Genomic DNA, 12,012 nt, shown 5'->3' with positions numbered 1-12,012 from the left:
TGCCATTTTTTTCCAGTAAAAATGAATTGAAGAAATGCACTGACTTTTGCTCTAAGATCATAACTGAGCAAAGAAAGTCCAAACACGGGCAGTCCCTGAAATCAGCCGCTCTGGAGGTGAGCGAGGCAGCACCACTGCCACCCAGCTCTGTGAGATCCAGAACGCACTGCCCAGGGACAGCCAGATCCAGACTGCGCCCTAACACACACACACAGGCCACGCAGAGGGTTCCAAGTGGACACAGACAGTCATGTTGTCTGTGCAGGAAAGACTTTTGTGACTTTGTGTTTCTCATGACGTCAAGGGAGAAGAGCCACGGACTCCATTTTGGAGACACACGCCCGGTCCCCAAGTGCCCTGCCCAGACCTGCGCCTGCCGACACCACCACACGGCTCCACTCAGGAAAGAGAAGCAACCCCAAAACACAATTTCCCCACCCACCTGGGTTCAGATCACTCCCCTTCGTGCTCTCTCACCTCCTCTGCAATAATCAATAACAAAACATTTGCATCCGGTTCATTTTTCCTTTGGATTTTAGCTACAGCCCAGAAGAAGCTTGACTGGCTCCTTTGGGCCTACTGTGGACCCAGTTCAGAATGCTTTAAGTGAAATAAAAGGTGTCTGTTTGGGTTTCTTTGATGTGGAAATCAGCTATCCCAGTATCACTTTTGTTTCCATAGGAAATTTTCCATCTTCACTTTTTTCTGGGTACGATCCTAGGCAGAGGAGTCCCCAGCTGCCTTGACCACAACATCCCCCCGAGATGACAGCACATCACCAGATTTGCTTCAGACCTCACCTCCAACTTCAGGGGGAGCCAAGGGCTGCCTGTGCAGGGGATGAGGATTCAACATGACGCAACCCTGAGCATCCTTGGATGGGAGAAGCATGGGGGCAGCAGCCTTCCTCCTGCTGCCCCCACCGGCAACAGACACTAGGGGACAGTCCGGCACCCCACCCTCCAGACACAGGTGTCCTGCACACAGACGTCAATACAGGCCACACATCCACAGGACAGTTTGTCACCCCCACGATGTGACAGCAAGGCCGGCAATCTCCCATCCATAGCCTGGCCTCTTCCGGCCTCCACTCCCATCTCAACCCCCCTCCCCACAGAGTTGCAAGTTCATCCAAATTTGGGTCTCCCACGTCAGCCTAATCAGCTCGTTCCCGCCCCACCCCCAATTTCCTGGAGACACATGTAAAATCCCATTTGTGGGGGGAAGAGTCTACTCAAGTTGCCCTGACACAGGGACCTAGGAGGCTGGCTGGCATTCCTGCAGAGGAGCTCAACTCCAAAACCTCCCCTGCCGGCGGCTCTTCCCTCTCCCTCCTCCCCCGCCCCCTACCTTGCTCCTCGCTGCTGCCCTCAAACCAGGCAGTGGGTTCCTCCTCTGGGAGCGGGGACTCTCCTCCACCTCCTACACCCTCCAGGGCTTTGCGTTTCTTCGACATCTCTGCCGGGGCTGGGGCTCTGGGATGCTCTTTCCCCACCCCCAGCCTCCCCCCTCGGAGAGGAGAGTGAAGGTGGGGTTAGGTGGAGGGGGAAAGGCAGGCGAAAGGGGTGGGGAAGAGAGACCAGGGAGGGAGACTGATGGAGAGGAGCTGCTGCTTAAGGAGGGAAGGCACTTTGGAGAGGCAGGAAAGGCAGGAGGAGGCAGGGGCCGGCGGCTCAGAGATCCTACAGTCAGTTCACCAGTGTGGCCGACGTCTAGGGGGCTGTCTGCTCTCCCTCTCCCTCTCTCTCTCTTTCTCTCTCTCTTCCCTCCTTCCTCCTTTTCTTCCCACTAGAAGGGTGAGCCCAGAGGGAGAGACCCCAAAACCCAGGAAGGAGAGCCTCCTTGGCCGCTCAGATGATTTCCTTCTAGTTTAGGAGGGGGCTAGGCTGGGTGCTGTGCCAGGACCTCTGCATGTCCCTGAAGGATTGGTGGCCTGGGGTGGGGTGGGTGGCAGTAGTTCTGGTGTTTGGGAGGGGGCGTTTTCCATGGATTGCAAGGAAAATGGGTGGAAGGAAGAAAATAAAATGCTGCAGGATGCAATGGGGTGATGCCCTCAGGTGCTAGGGGGACAGGACCCCCTCCTCCTCCTCTGTGACATCACATGAGCTTTGGCAAAGGGGGCTGGGGGAGGTGAGGAGAGGATGGAGGAGAGTGGCAGCAGAGGCCAGAGGTGGGAAGAGTGGGGAGGGGGTCTTGTCCCCATTCAGAACTGAGGAAGGAAGCCCCGGAAGGAGGAAGGAGGGTGGGGGCACAGCTGCAGCGCCTCTTGGTCACCTCCTGAGGCCCCCTTTGGGTCTAGCAAAGCAACCGCATCCATTTGCAGCTGGAGGGCAGCCTTCGCAAGGAGCTGGGAAACTTGGTCCAAGCAGTGGCCAGAGGCAATCACTCAGGCGCTAGAGTGGGCTGCGGTCCCTCTCAGCTCCTCTGCCCCCCCTTGAATCTTCTTCTAGCTTTATCCATTCAGGTCTCTTTTTTCTCCCCTCCACTCATCACTCCTCCTCCAAAACAGTGTTGTCCCCAAACTACACACATGCGTATACACACACTTACTGCCAAAAAGGATGAAGGGAAATGATAGTAAGTTTTTTTTTAATGTAGGAAAAAGGTTGGAATTAAGTTTTTCTGGACTCTCAAGGGTTAAATAATAGATAAAAGGAAGGGCCCACTTACCCGCCAAAGTATGCGAAGTGCCTCTTTGCTGTCCCCTTCAAGTTCATACATTTAAAAAAGAGATAAAAAGAAGGAAAAAAAGCAGTCGGGCCAGGAGTGCGGTGGGTCCAGAGCTCCATTGAGAACTGCGCAAAACAAGTTGCCAGTGAGTCCAGGTGGCCCAAGTTCATGACCTCTCCAAGAACCCTCTCTTCTGCTCCGCTCAGCAGGCGTTTTCCAAACGCTCCGGGCAGTCTGCCTTTCGCGCTGATCTTCTGGGAAAATGGGGAGACAACTCGAGCCGTGTGTGGCATCCTCTTTCCCTCCTGTCCATCTGGGGGTCTCCGCAAAAGCCCCGCCGAGCGCCCTAGGCGCCAGAGGAGACTGGCCCATTTCGGTTCACCCTCCCTATGGTCGCAACTTTGGACCCACGCACCTACAGAGAACATGAGTGCGAGTGTGCGCGTGTGCTTGAGTGTGTGTGTGCGTGTGCGCGCTTGTGCCAGCCTGGGTGCCTGCGCGCACCGGGCTTTGGGGTGCATGTGCTCTCAGGAACGACTCTCCCTGGCTGCCTGGAACTTGGAGAGTTTTCCTTTAAGCCGGAGCTGCTGCTCGGACACCCCCCCCACCCCCACCCCCCCCCGCGCGTCCAACAGGAGGCGATGACGTCTGTAGCCTCGTTGCCAGACAGTCCCCAGGCTGCCGCTGCTGTTCATTGACAGGAGCGGGCGCTCAGACGTCAGCAGCCGGACCTTTGGCGAAGCTGCTCCCGCGGAGACGGCTCCCACCCCCGCACCTGCCAGCCCGCCTGGGGTTGGGGGCGGGGAGGGGGGAGGGGACGGAGGGGGACGGGGCGGGGGGGGTTGGGGGGGCTCTGGGGCTGGGGGAGGAGAGGACTCCGATCTGCTCTCTTTGTCCTGGAGCTCCAGAGTTTATAAATAGTGCTGTCTCCAGCCAGACTCGCCCCCGCCCCCGCCCCCGCCCCCCGCACGTCCCGCAGTGCCCCCGCCTCTGCCTTGTCACTTGGTGCTGGGCTGGCCCTCCTGGGAGAGAGGCGGGGAGGGGGCGAGGAAGCAGGGAGTGGAAACGGACGTTGCTTTTCTCGCTCTTCCCATTCATAGACTCGGTTTGTGTCTTGGGGCCGCCGCTGGGCTCCGGGAGTCGCAGTGAATGGATGGATGCCCGCGCGTCGGGAACGCGGGATCCGCGGGGATGTCGCCCTCGTGGGGGGCGCTCTTCCCACGCGGGGACATGCGTCCTCGCCTCGGTGGGTGGGAGGACCCCAAACGACCACCCCGAAGAGACTAAAGATCTGCCCTTCCCCGCCCCTCCAACCCCGGGGTCTTTTCTGCCCCTGCAATGCTAGAACGCAAAGCGCTCAGCGCCAGCACGGTGGAGAGGCGGGACGCGGGCGCAGCCAGGGCCAGTCTGAGACCCAGACCTAGGAACAGGGAGGGGAGCGGCCACGTGGCGCTGGGCAGTGCCTGGACCCGAGGGTGTCACCGCCCTCTGCGCGGCCCAAGCAGGCTTGCTCGCCCCTCCAGAACCCCAGGGGTGCGCTGCGGGGGACCGCGGGGCGGGGTCCCCACCCGAGCCCAGCTCTCTGGGAATCCCTGGGCTCGTGCCCCTCGCGCGCTGCGGCCGGGAGCAGCGGGACGGCGAGGCCCACGCGGGCAGGGAGTGGGAAGCGGCGCCAACCACCGGGGGCGCTGCCAGGAATCCCACCGAATGGAGTTCTCAGGCGCCTGCTCCTGCGGGAGCTTGACAAACGCGCCCAGAAGCTTCCACGGGACTCAGGACACTGCAGCTGAGGTGAAGCTGAGCGCCTGTGCTACCCTGGGACCCGTGAGCCGGCCAGATGACACTTGACCTCAGGGAGCCTGGGGACCATCCCTTCAGAGCCGGTTCCGCCCAGTCTGTCAGAGCGGCTGCCTGCCCACGTGGCCTTCTCCCCGAGCTCCTGCCCACAAAGGCGACTGCTCCACTTGGGCCCTGGCCCCCACCCCTCTCACCACTAGAGGAAGTGCCTTCCGGGCTCGCTCCGCATCCCCTCCTAAGTCCTGCTGTGCCTTCCCTCCTGGGACACACTGTCTTTTATCCCTTGGGGAAAAAACAGTTCTTGACCGCATCTTCTCCGTGGCTCTCGTCCAGTTCTCTCCCCTTCACAGCGGCTGCCCTGGGCCTGCCGCGGGTTTCTCCCCTCTCACTAGCTCTTGAACCCAGGCCAACAAGTCCGCCTTGGGAGCCCTGGGCAGCTGCTCAGTGAAATTCACATTCGCCCAGCTCGGCGGTCGCCCCGTCGGCCCAGGGCCAAGGGCAGTTCTCCACTGAGGTCCTCCGCTGCCGAGTCCTTGCAGTGATCTGCGTGCCTCTCTGGCCTGTCCTTCCTGGTCCCCGGCCCCACGGGCCTTCCCCAGAACTCACAACTTTGCATCTGCGGCTCCTCTCTGGACCCTTCTTCTGCTGAAGCCACAGAGTTCTCCTCCTTCTCACCTCGACTCTGGGGCCTCCTCAGAGAAGCCTCCAGCAGCCACCTCGCCTGCCGCTTAGCTCGCTCCCGTCCCCCGGCCTCGCTCTGCTTTCCTCCTGGCGGTTTGCTTTTTCGCTTTGTTTATACCACCTCCCCACTAAAATGCTGGCTCCGTGATGACAGGGATTTTTGCCCTTGCTTATAATCGTGAAAAAACTAGACTTAGCTTCACAGAAGTTCCTCACCTCACCACACATTAAGGAGATGCTTGATTTGTTTGTTGGCAAATAGGAGAAAGTGAGCTTGGAGGCCGGCAGGGGCCTTTTCTCTGCCTCAAGGTCCCCCAAAGAAAACGCCAGCTGAGAGTGTGCGGGCCCCGGCCCAGGACGTCGCGGGGCCCCCGGGCGACTCCGTTCTCTCCCCACTCGCTTTCTTCTTCAGTTGCTTCTCTCTCACCGACTCTTTGCTTTTTTCTCTCCCTGTTGGTCTTTTCTTTCTTAACGAAGCCTTAAGCCTGCCATGGGCACCAAAGGCCGTGCCTCAGCCCTGGGCCACGTGGAGCCAAAGGGGACCCCATGCTGACGTGTGTCCTCAGAGACCACACTTCTTCAGAGAAGTGTTCACACCTCTTCTCACCCTGCAAGGACACATCCAGTTCCTCTGACTTTAGAATGCCCAGTCAATGTGTCACACACGACCTTCATTCAACAGCCACTGAGCTCTGGGGGCCAGAGCTTGGAGTCCCGGATCTCCCTGAGGCTCAGATCAGGGCAGAGGAGCAGGGGCCCGAGAGGGGCCGGGCTGTGTGCTGGGCTGGAGGCGGGAGGGGGCCGCTCACACGGCCGGCCTGGAAGGCTGGTAGGAGCTCCATGGAGGAGACCCGGAGGCATGCGGAGCGGGTAGTTTGGAAGGCCCAGTGCTCCGCTGCCAGGCCCTGCTAAGGAGCGGGCATTGTATCCTGAAGGCCCTGATGGGTTTTCAGAAAGAGATGAATAATATCCAACATGTGTTTCTTGTTTTCACCAAGAAAACTGGGAAGTGGCTGAGAGGAAAGGCAGCAGGAAGAGCGCTGAGAGGTTGCTTTGTGGACCTGGGGATGAAAGACCTGGAGGAGGTGAGGGCGATGGGGCTGGTTCCAGAATGCACAGGCGACCGCCCACCTTCTGAAGTAGGATCCAAAGCGGAAGCTGAACTGTGCCACATATTCCAGGGAGACTGACTGGCATCAAGGAGCAGACAGGCTGGCTCCAGACAGGGTGGTCTGAACAAGTGAGGTTTAAGATCCATCCCCACCTTGCCCATCTGGAAGCCCCATGTTCCCGAGTACCTGCCAGCCCCAGTGAAGAGTCAGAGGGGCCCCGGGGAAGACTCACAAGAGACTGATGTACAAGCCGGGGCTCCTCTTCCGCTCGGGGAGATGAGTCTATGCGGGCTGGGATGCCTTCTTCCTTTATCCCGGCCACCCCCTTCCCATGAACCCATCAGAGTACAGATAGGATATGGGCTTACAGGCCATTTCATGTAAGCTGCAGGGGAGAGGGGGCAGAGAACCAGGGGTGAGCGAGCAAAGATCACGTGGCTTTGAGGATGGTTCCCTGAGCAGCCAGGACATCCCACCTGGGACCTGGCCTCCCCCAGCTCCCTCCACTCTGCTGTTTCCAAAACCACCTCCCGAGACCTTGAGGAGAACCAACAGAATGCAAGGCTCTGGGGGTGCCTGGGGACTTCTTAGCTCAAGTACAGAGCTGGGCACACAGTCAGAGACTTTCCAACCTCCTTGTTCTTGGAAGAACGTTTCCAGGTTCTTCTCATTCCAAGAAGAAGTGAGATCTTTGGATGATGGGGTGTTCATTCTCACCACTTCCCAGACCTGTCAGGGAAAAACTAGCGAAATCAGAGGAGGCTTCCCGACAAAGCGGTCTGCTTGGCAAGGACCCTGCTAGAAGAACCGGGCTGTTCCCGGCACAGGCGGAGGCTCGGCGGTGACCAGCTGAGCCCAAGCATCTGTGCCTGACAGGATTTCTAAGCTGTGGGAAATGCTCTGAAAGCGGGTGTTGCAGATACGCAAGGTCTGACTGAGAGTAGCTTCCTTAACACTGTGAATGGGTTAAGCAGAGTCTAATCACTGATTCGCAGAGGTGGAAGGAACATTCAATTATCTAATGAGACTGATCCCCTCGCCCCCAGGTTCTGTGTGAGGAACGAGGGAAATGAGAGCAGATACTGTAGCACAGCCAAATGGTAGCGGGGCTTGGAGCAGGTTTTTTTTTTTTTTTTTTTTTTTTTTTAAGGAAGGACAGGATAGCTATACATTATGTTCAGATTTCTCAACTGATCATATAGATATGGAAGTTTCAGATACAGCCTATCTGTTCCTCTCCTTCCATCAATAGATCAATAGCATGGCTTAATTATCCTAAATAGGCCATCTATTTAGATTTCATCACTTAAACTTTTTTAGACTTTTATTTGGAAATAATTTCAAATTTATAGAAAACTTGCAAGAATAAAAACAGAACAAGGAACCTCCATTCACCTGTTACCCAGATTCCCCTCTTGGTAATTTTCACCCCCATGTTCATTGTCACGTGCGCGCCCTCTATTTTTCTGATCGGTTAAGAGTGAGTTGTACCTCTCTGTCCTTTACCCCCAAATCACTTCCATGTGTATTTCCTAAGAATAAAGATATTTTCTTATATAAACAGAGCACTGTCGTCAACTTCAGTAAATGCACATTACTGATAAAGTACTTTTATCTAATCTCCGTCCATGTTCCCGTTTTGTCCATCGATCCAACGTCTTTTAGATAACCCCTCCCCTCCAGAGCAGAATGAGTCTAGGGGCAAGGATTTCATTTAATTGCCCTGTTCTTAGCCTCTTTCAATCTGGAACATTTCCAGAACCTTCCTTCGTCTTTCATGACACAGACATTTAGGATGAATATGGACATACCTCTCCCTACTGTTAAATAAACCATTTCTCGGTGTGGGTTTGGTGATGTTGCCTCCTGACTGGATTCGGGTTACATGTCCTCAGCTGGACTATAGAGGCGTGACTGTCTTTTTCCGAATATCACGTCCGGAGGCCCTGACATCCATTGGGTTCTCACTGGTGGTTTGAATCCTGAGCAGGCTCTTGCCTGATTCCCCTCCTGTATAATTACTCTTTTCATTTCACTTGTAACTAATAAGCAGTCTGTAGGGAGACACTTGAAGATCTGGCTTATATTCTGCCCTCATCAAAATCTTCCCGGAATCAGCTTCTGCCTGAGGGTTCCGACTCCGTCCACTCCTGCCGTGAGGCGTTTCAAACTCAGCACACCCTCCTCTTTTACCCATCAGCCCTGGGGTGGGCAGGCACCCCGCCTTCTCCGTCACTCACCCATCAGCCCTGGGGTGGGCAGGCACCCGCCTTCTCCCTCACTCACTGACTTATGTCTCTCTCTCTGAGTGATGTCATGAGTATTAAAGTATTAAGAACTCATAAATTCCTGTTTCTCATGGTTTATCGTTCATTCCTGTATGCAGTTATTTTGCTCACATTTGAGCAAAATAAAAGAGCCAGTGGGAGTCCCTGTAAGCTGGCTCCCATCCACACGGCACACCCGTCCTTTTCTGAACTCTTCCTTGCTTTCAGCACAGCAAGGTGCTACAGGCTCATGTTGTACCTTCCTAGCCTCAGCCTGGAATCAGCCATTTCTCCAAGGAAAGCTTGTAGTGGGTATTAGAGACGAGGATCTGGGCACCAGGGTAGTTCACTGCTCCTGGGGTGTCCTTTCTGCTTGGCCCCTGCAACAGACAGATCTAGGCAGTTCATGAGCACATACACAAATCCATGCACACACACACACACACACACGTCGACAAACATATGTGTGCACATACACACGCATTCACGTATTTCAGAAGTCGGGAGTCTTCCTTGTCTTTCCCACGGCATCTGTGTGTGTCCCTTCATCGCAGTGGAGCCCCAGCTCCCAACCACGTCCAAGTGTTGAGCCACGTGCTCAGTCCCACAAAGTGTCTGAAAGTTTCCTGCCTGCTTTGCCGTCACCACTGCAACAAGCGAACTGAAGGAAGTCAGCATGAGTTTTCCATTCTCCCTTCCAGCTCTCACCGCATGGTACAAAATCCGGAGTATCTATAGTCAACTCTGTGTTCAGAAGTTGTTGGTTTGTTCTGTCTCATTTATTTCCCTTCCATTGCCCTTCATTTGAAGGATGACAGGGTTCCTTTGTTTCAATTTCTCTTCAGGGTCAGCAGTTTCCCCTTTCCATTCTTACTGATTTAATTTTATTGTTTGAGTTTGTATTTTTTAAATAATTGGGCATTTTATTTTATTTTATTTTATTTTTTAACGGAGGTACTGGGATGGAACCCAGGACCTCGTGCGTGCTGAGCATGCTCTGCCACCGAGCTGTGCCCCCCCCACAGCTTGAGTGTGTGTTGTTGAAGATGCTTCTGAAAGCCAAAGCTCCACTTTAGATGCGGAGAGAGAGGCCCCCCATGTTCCTTCCACTCCGTCCCTCCCCAGGCCCAGTGAGAAGCCAGCTGCACTGTTTTTTGTTTTATCTCAACTCTACATCCTTTCGTAAAGGTGAGCAGATACGTTCGTTTCTTATTTTCTCTTGTTTCTCCACAAAACTTATACTCTACATACTTTTTTGCAGTTTGCTGTCTTCACTTAGTAGCATCTCCCAGAAATCACTCCCTGTCACTTCTCAGCATCTTCCTCAGTTTTTAACAGCAGCTCGATTGTGCACATGTCCTATGGTTGGACATTTAGGCAATTTCCAATACTTTACAATTACAAATAAGTGAAGTAAATCACTTGGCTCATTTACACTTTCATGCTGTAAGAGGACTGCTGGGTCACGAAGCAAATACAAGCGCAGTCTTGTTAGACATTGTCAAATTCTTTTTCAAAGGGTTTACAATTCACCAATCATTTTCTTTAAAAAAAAAAAAAGTAAAATAAAATTTCCCAAGTGTACGGAGATCTGCATTAGTGAAGAAAAAGGTTTAACAAAGCCATCTGGTTCACTGAACTGGAAAGCTTAGGGTCTAAGGGCTGCTTTATCCTCAGGCAACTCGGGGCGTGGCGGGCTTACCAGGACAAGAGCATAAACGTTCGCTTCCTTGACTCTTGCCTAGCCACTGAGCGCGTGCATTCTGAGCCTGGTCTCCGTCTGGGTTACGTAATAAGTATCCTGGAAAGGAGTCAGTCAGAACCAGGCATGAGTTCTGTTCTCAATTCTGTCAAGTTCTTGCTCTGTGCATTTGGGGCAGTCATTCGATGTTACTAAGACTCTGTTTCCTCATCTATAAAATGGGGATGAAAGTGAAACATTCCCCGACTGCCTGATGGTTTGGTTTATGGATCAAACGTGTGTGTCATTTGTAAACATAAATGGCAAAGTGCTATCTATCTATCTATATATCTATCTATCCATCCATCTATCTATGGATCTATCTACCAGTTGCCTCTATAGGCCCACAGTCTTGGAAACATCTCCCTTCTAAGAAAGTGAGGGGAAAGAACATTTCACTGAAATTTAGGAGATCTATATTTTTTGGTTCATCCTCACCCCCACCACGGCTAACACACTGCTTGTCTGATCACCCATCTTTATACAATGAAAGGGGTGAGCTCCTCCGCCTGTCGGGGTCTTTCTGGTCCCAAGGCAGTCTGATTCTTCAAGGAGCGGATGCTAAGGCGGCAGTGAGGGCACTAAGAGGTTTGAGAGGAAGGCCTGCCCCCTCTTTAAAGATCCTCACCAAGAAATGGTTATTTGAAAATGGAGCTTTCAACAAAGTGGCCGATACAGTTCCTAAAAATCTAAGATCATTTTTCCACCTGGGGGGGTGAAGGCCAGGGGCCTCTGATCCAGTGGGAAGTATTTAAGTTTTTGTTTTTCCCCTTGTCTTTCCCTAAGATCTAGGATAATTATTTTGAGCTTAGCTGGCTCACAAAGGAAGACTGTTAAAAATAAATAAACAACCAGAGTGAGAAGGGCTATTCTGTATCTCTACCGCCATCGTCACTTGGGGCGTATGTACCTCAAGAGACCGAGAAATAAAAGAAGGCCTTCGCCCGGAAGGAGGAAGGCAAAGGGACGTCGGAGGGGAGAGAGGCCGCATCTGTGTGGCTGACTCTAATTTTTTAATTCACCTTCATCAAAGACTTCAAAGTGCTGACTCTAAAACAGCGCCCTCTTCTGGAACAGGATGACCTGCCTGGTGCGTCCGTGCAGCCAGGGCCTGTGTTCGTCAGGGAGACAGCCCGCAGACGGCACGCCGTAGACCCCTTGCTGCCTGGGACTCACAGCCCCGAGAATGAGGACCAGGCCACAATCCCAGGCCGTGCATCTCTGTCAGTGTCTCTCTCATCCTCCCAGTGGCTCTTAGGAAAACCCCACTGCTCCTCTCCACCCTTTCCCCAGTCTGGAAGCTGTCAGGGTGGTGGAAAGTCCCCCTTTCTTTCTACCCGCCTCCAACGCCTCCCAGACTGTGGCAGCTCTGTCCCCAAACATCACTCCTCACCGTCCCCTCCAGCCTGGTTGAGTGTTTACAGCTTAGACTATATGGAGGTCACCCACCCGTCCCCTTCCTCAGTCTGGCTCCCCCTAAACCACGCCCAGAGTAGTTTCCTGAAATAATGTCTGAGCAGACCATTCTCCGGCTCAGCGTTGTCCAGCACTCCCTGAAGGACCAAGCTCAATGGGCTTCTGGCCGCAGGGTGGGCTCTCCCTGACCCCAGCCTCACCCTCCTCCGCCTGCCCTGAGCTCCCACCTCTCCAGCCGCACTGAGCACCTGGAGCTCCCACGGCCTCCGCACGTTGACTGAGGCTCCTCCTTCTGAGGCCAGGACGTCCTGCCTGGGTGCCCTCCCAG

The 12,012-nt window shown here is 54.2% G+C and overlaps 1 protein-coding gene and 1 pseudogene across 1 annotated transcript in view; one reads left to right on the top strand and one right to left on the bottom strand.

Annotated features, from left to right (window-relative positions):
• The window catches only part of PDE10A (phosphodiesterase 10A), a 536,527-nt gene extending 533,319 nt beyond the window's left edge, over positions 1-3,208 (bottom strand). The window contains exon 1 of the mRNA XM_045513215.2: positions 2,671-3,208. The gene's annotated coding sequence lies outside the window, so the exon portion shown is untranslated. The remainder of the gene's footprint in view (positions 1-2,670) is intronic.
• LOC141578322 (putative uncharacterized protein FLJ36797) lies at positions 3,060-4,513 on the top strand (annotated as a pseudogene).
• The last annotated feature ends 7,499 nt before the right edge of the window (positions 4,514-12,012 follow it).

Source organism: Camelus bactrianus, chromosome 8 (genome assembly GCF_048773025.1).
Source record: "Camelus bactrianus isolate YW-2024 breed Bactrian camel chromosome 8, ASM4877302v1, whole genome shotgun sequence".
In the NCBI taxonomy this organism is placed as follows: Eukaryota; Metazoa; Chordata; class Mammalia; order Artiodactyla; family Camelidae; genus Camelus; species Camelus bactrianus.
The sequence above is the reverse complement of the archived record's forward strand: the minus strand, read 5'-3'. Positions and strand labels throughout refer to the sequence as shown.